Here is a 6,818-nt window from a genome sequence, read left to right on the forward strand (position 1 = left end):
GAAGAGAGAGGGAAAAGAAAGAAAGAAAGAAGGAGAGATTGGATTATCCTGGAAAATGAGAGAAGTAGAGGAGAGAGAGGACCCAGATCAGCTCCTCCTCTGAAAGGCCCTGGAATTATTTTAAGAAAAAACGTCAGAGCCTCCATTTTACCCCAGTAATGAATAACAAAGACGAGTCATCATGCATATAATACATACAAATAAGGCTAGTTTAGTTATCATGAGATGAGGTATTATTAAATAAATGACCCCAGCACACTGCTGCTCCTATCACAGGGTGACTCATAGGGCTTGCCATTTCAGTCTGTACACAATGTCTTTTGAACTTTAAGTACAGCTAAGTATCTTGGTCATGTTCTTTTATTCAGTCCTTTTTTGACTCATGTCCGACAATTACTTACGTTATTACTCACCTCATAACCAGTTCGGCTTATTACTTCTGTGATTACCAGTTAAGTTATAGAATATTCTACTATTGAAGAATAGCTATCACCCTTATGCCAATGTCTTTTCTCATGTAGCTGTAATATTTGTAAGTAAATGTCGATTTTCCTGACATGTATGGATTTCCATATCTACGTTTTGGAATCAGTTTGTAATGGTTTATTCATGAAGCATAGAGTAGCCCATCTCCTGCCTGTGAAGTGCCAAAACGTGTAGCATTCTTCACTCTCCAAGTCCTGCTAGTCAGATGAAGATCTGGAGTGTTTACGGCCAATAGAAAGGGTTTCCATGAAGAGAAAGTGTTTCTCTATAGATGTGTTATTAAAGAAACCAGCACAGTGTTCTTAAACACAATGCCTTCTCCAGCAGTGTAGGTCAAGGGTGAACAGTACAAGGACAAGTACTGTCCATCATGCCATACCATGATTACACAGAGGAAAATAATGTGGTCATAAACAGCAAATGATACAAAAATTATTTCAGCATCCAGTAAAATAATGTAATGTATCTATCGAAATAGTTGGAAGTGTTGTAAATTCTAGTACGATTTCTAAAGGAGTAGAAAGGATAAAGTATTTTTGCTCTCAGAGGACAAAACACAGAACAAAAAGCTGGACAATCTTTTACCCGCAGCACATTTAGCCCATTGTATTTCCTCTGAGCACTTTATTAGAGACTTTAGACGTATAAATACATCAAACACAAATGGAGAAAACACTCCAGAAACATGAGACAGATCTCTGGTCTTTGTCCGAGCAGCTGTCCACACACTGTCTGCTACTCTATTCATTCCCCATTTCCTCCTGATGAGGTGATCGAAGAAAAGGGAGATAGAAACAGCCTGTTAGTGGCCTTTCCCTCAGCTGGGATTACGAGGCGCTGCTATCCGTCCAGCCCCTCACTGTAGCTTATTGTCCCGGCTGTTGTGGCATGCTTCACACATGGCTTAAGAAGGGTTGGAGAGGCGATAGCGTCATGACACTATCTGACCAGACGGCAGGCCAGAGGACCTGGCTGAGATGCGCCCCTCGTCTCTCGTCCATCTCTCTGTCAGGCCAGGGTGGTGTTTCTCAGACCCTCCAGAAATCAGGGAGCATCAGGGAATCAACAGATGGGAGTAAATGTCATTATCTTTGGGCTACCTCTGCCAGCTTATCTCTGAGCTGTAGACAGGGGAGAAAGGAGACAGGCAAGGAAAGGCAATTATAGAACAATGAGAAGGGTCTAAACTGCCACCTCGTGAGCTGGGTCTGTTCCACTTATCTCTCCAGGCACATGACGGAGCAGTTGATTGACTATCATCATGGTCAACCATTGACAACACAATATGCTCATCCAGTCCTACTCGACACTTAGAGTAGATACGTAGATACCTAACATGAACCACGTCAGTAGTGATTGACTGTTCGTCTTTGAGTTTTGAAGTTTAAACAACATCCTCCACAGAGAGAAGTGGTGTTACATGGGTCCTTGTGTCCGGCAGAGCAGGTGACGTGTATCTTACATAACTTCCGTCTCGTTGCATAACACTTTATACATCCTTACATAACAAACATGGAGGATTGGTTAGGCACTACCCTCTTAACCTCCACCACCACAGCTTTCACCTCTATTTCTCCAGAAATAACCTCCAGGCCACCAAAGCGGACAACCACCTCAGAAGTGTCCTTTGAAGGGGAGATTCAACGGGCGGCTTCTCTCTTCACACAGACATCTGAGCCAGGATATATGAATAGAATTTCTCTCTCTTGGTGGTTGTTGGTGAAGGTGCGGGGGAGGGGAGATACGTGGGGGCTGAGTGTGAATACAAATATCAGTCGATATGGTTTCAAGACTCATTTGTCTTGGTAAGTATGCCAGTCTTTGGTAAGCCAGTCGCTTGCACTTGTGCACCTGTCAAATAGACCTCTGTTTTATTTTTTAAGGAACACAAAGCCAGGGAACAAGAAGAGATTATATGTTCCAGGCTGTAAATTTGTTCTCATTGTCTCTCGTCTGATGGGAGCTCAGTGATGGTGTGCAGAGGGAAAGAATGCGCAACGAAAGGTTGAATATATGAAAGAGCTTTAAATAGTGATGCCTCCTCATTCTTAAGGGCTTTGCTCCTACTCAGTTTCTTTATTGCCCTTTCCGCCATTGCTATACTGCTATTCCAAATGTAGAAAACAAATAATCTTGAGGATGATGTGCAACGTTGTGTAGCTGCGATATTTCAATAGAAAAACTTTCAGCTTCATTCACAAAGACACCCACACCGTGAATAATCTTTATTTCAGATGTGATTTGATGCTTGGTACAAAGTTTCTTGTCATAGTTTCAGAAACCCTGTCTAAAGAGATGTATCCACTCCCAAGGCTGACAAATTAATTGTTACCCACTGGGCACACACTGGTTGAATCAACGTTGTATCCACGTCATTTCAATGATATTACGTTGAACCATCATGGAATAGACATTGAATTGACGCCTGTGCCCTGTTGGTACTATCTGCAACAGTTGCTGGGTGATTCTCATAAAACCAGCTTTAACCATGTTAGTAGCAAATTGAGTTAGAAAACTACGATGCAACTGCAACAATGAACTACAGTACACTACATGACCAAAAGTATATGCTTGTCAAACATCTCATTCCAAAATCATGGGCATTAATATGGAGTTGGTCCACCTTTTCTGCTATAACAGCCTCAACTTTTCTGGGAAGTTTTTCCAGTATACGTTGGAACATTGCTGGGGGGACTTACTTCCATTCAGCTACAAGAACATTAGTGAGGTCGGGCACTGATGTTGGCCGATTACGCCTGGCTCGCAGTCCCCATTCCAATTCCCCATTCCAATTCACAGAGCCCTGACCTGGTGTTGAGGTCAGGGCTCTGTGCAGGCCAGTCAAGTTCTTCCACAACAATCTCGACAGACCATTTCTGCATGGACCTCGCTTTGTGCACAGGGGCATTTATTTTACATGTTTTTATTTCACCTTTATATAACTAGGCACGTCAGTTAAGAACAAATTCTTATTTACAATGACGGCCTACACCGTCCAAACCCGGACGATGGGCCAATTGTGTGCCGCCCTATGGGACTACAAATCACGGCCGGTTGTGACACAGCCTGGATTCAAACCACATTTTTACAGATGCACAATTGAAAGCGTCCTGTCGGGCTGTATCACCGCCTGGTATGGCAACTGAATTGCCCGCAACCGCAAGGCTCTCCAGAGGGTGGTGAGGTCTGCCCAACGCATTACCGGGGGCAAACTACCCGCCCTCCAGGACACCTACACCACCCGATGTCACAGGAAGGCCAAAAAGATCATCAAGGACATCAACCACCTGAGCCACTGCCTGTTCACCCCGCTATCATCCAGAAAGCGAGGTCAGTACAGGTGCATCAAAGCTGGGACCGAGAGACTGAAAAACAGTTTCTATCTCAAGGCCATCAGACTGTTAAGCAGCCATCACCACTAGCATATTAGAGGCTGCTGCCTATAGGCATAGACTAGGAATCACTGGCCACTTTAAGGAATGGAACACTAGTCACTTTAATAATGTTTACATATCTGGCATTACTCATCTCATATGAGTATATACTGTTTTTCTATACTTTTCTACTTTCCCTTAGTCCGTTCCGCTCTGACATCGCTCGTCCATATGTATATAGTCTTAATTCATTCCTACTTAGATTTGTGTGTACTGGGTATATGTTGTGTAATTTGTTAGATATTACTTGTTAGATATTACTGCACTGTCGGAGCTAGAAGCACAAGCATTTCACTACATCTGCAATAACATCTGCTAATCACATGTATGTGACCATTACAATTTGATTTGATTTAGTGACGCCTCAAGCACTGAGATGCAGTGCCTTAGACCGCTGCGCCACTCGGGGCCTGCTGAAACAGGAAAGGKTCTTCCCCAAACTGTTGCTACAAAGTTGGAAGCACAGAATCATCTAGAATGTCATTGTATGCTGTAGTGTTAAGATTTCCTTTCACTGGAACTAAGGGGCCTGAAGTATGAAAAACAGCTCCAGACCATTATTCCTCCTCCATCAAATTTTACAGTTGGCACTATGCATTCGGGCAGGTAGCATTCTCCTGGCATCCGCCAAACCCAGATTCGTCCGTCGGACTGCTAGATGGTGAAGCGTGATTCATCACTCTAGAGAACGTGTTTCCACTGTTCCAGAGTCCAATGGTGGTGAGCTTTACACCAGTCCAGCCGTCGCTTGGCATTGCGCATGGTGATCTTTGGCTTGTGTGTGGCAGCTTGGCCATGGAAACCCATTTCATGAAGCTCCTGATGATCAATTTTTACACTCTACTTGCTTCAGCACTCGGCGGTCCCGTCTTATGTGGCCTACCACTTCGTGGCTGAGCCGATGTTGCTCCTAGATGTTTCCAATTCACAATAGCAACACTTACAGTTGACTGGGAAGCGCTAGCAGGGCAGGAGTTTGACAAACTGACTTTGTTGGAAAGGTGGTATCCTACGACAGTGTCACATTGAAAGTCACTGAGCTCTACTGCCAATGTTTGTCTATGGAGATTGCATGGCTGCGTACTCGATTTTATAGACCTGTCAGCAACTGGTTAGGCTGAAATAACTGAATCCAGTAATTTGAAGGGTGTCCACATACATTCTGAAGACTAAGATGCTCAGTTTATGATGTCTTATTTGAAATACATTTAACATTTTGGCCTGAATTCTTTACATTTTCACCCCAAATTCTCTCGGTGGATGCTGCAGTGTACCCAAGTGGCGTCGGGAGCAACAGCTTGCACGCGCGTTACCACTCCACTATTGTCACGCCCTGGCCTTAGTATTCTTTGTTTTCTTTATGTTTTTTAGTTAGGTCAGGGTGTGACATGGGGAATGTATGTGTTTTTGTAGTGTCTATGTTCTATGTTGCATGTGTGCACTTAGTTCGTTTTAGCTTCACGATCGTTTGTTTGTTGTTCGTTTAATAAGTGTTTGTTTTTTCTTCATTAAAAGAAGATGGCTTTCTTTCACGCTGCGCCTTGGTCCACTCATTCACCCATAGACAATCGTGACAGAATTACCCACCAGAATCGGACCGCGTGTCAAGCGGCAACAGGACCCACCTACACAGGATTTCTGGACATGGGAAGACGAATTGGATGGTAAGGGACCTTGGGCTCAACCAGGACAATATCGCCGCCCCAAAGCTGAGCTGGAGGCAGCAAAAGCAGAGAGGCGGCGATATGAGGAGGCAGCACGGAAGCAAGGCTGGAAGCCCGCGAGTACAACCCAAAATTTTCTTGGGGGGGGGGGTTAAAAGGGAGTGTGGCGAAGTCAGGTAGGAGACCTGCGCATACTCCCTGTACTTACCGTGGAGAGCGAGAGTACGGGCAGACACCGTGTTACGCAGTAGAGCGCATGGTGTCTCCTGTACGCGTGCATAGCCCGGTTCGGTACATTCCAGCTCCACATATCGACCGGGCTAGATTGAGCGTTGAGCCGGATGTCATGAAGCCGGCCCAACGCATTTGGCCACCAGTGCGTCTCCTCGGGCCTCGGGCCGGCTTACATGGCACCAGCCTTACGCATGGTGTCCCCGGTTCGCCTACATAGCCCGGTGCGGGTTATTCCACCTCCCCGCACTGGTCTGGCGACGGGGAGCATACAACCAGGTAAGGTTGGGCAGGCTCAGTGCTCAAGGGAGCCAGTACGCCTGCACGGTCCGGTATTTCCGGCGCCACCTCCCCGCCCCAGCCCAGTACCACCAGTGCCTACACCACAGATGGTCCAGCCGGCCAGAGTCTGCCGTCTGCCCAGCGGCGCCTTAACTGCCCGTCTGCCCAGCGGCGCCTGAACTGCCCGTCTGCCCAACGCCGTCTGAACTGTCCGTCTGCCAAGCGCCGCATGAACTGCCCGTCTGGACTGAGCCTTCAAAGCCGCCCGTCTGCCATGAGCCTGCAAAGCCGCCCGTCTGCATGAGCCTTCAGACCGTCCGCCAGACAGGAGCCGCTAGAGCCTTCCGCCAGACAGGAGCCGCTAGAGCCTTCCGCCAGACAGGAAGCAGCCAAAGCCTTCCGCCAGACAGGAGCAGCCCGAGCCTTCCGCCAGACAGGATCAGCCAGAGCCTTCCGCCAGACAGGATCAGCCGAGCCTTTCCGCCAGACAGGATCAGCCCGAGCCGTCGACCAGCCATGACCAGCCAGAGCCGTCAGCCAGCCATGACCAGGCCAAGAGCCGTCAGCCAGCCATGACCAGCCAGAGCCGTCAGCCAGCCATGACCAGCCAGAGCCGTCAGCCAGCCATGACCAGCCAGAGCCGTCAGCCAGCCATGACCAGCCAGAGCCGTCAGCCAGCCATGACCAGCCAGAGCCGTCAGCCAGCCATGACCAGCCGAAA

The sequence above is a fragment of the Salvelinus sp. IW2-2015 genome, linkage group LG24 (assembly GCF_002910315.2).
Source record: "Salvelinus sp. IW2-2015 linkage group LG24, ASM291031v2, whole genome shotgun sequence".
Classification (NCBI taxonomy): Eukaryota; Metazoa; Chordata; class Actinopteri; order Salmoniformes; family Salmonidae; genus Salvelinus; species Salvelinus sp. IW2-2015.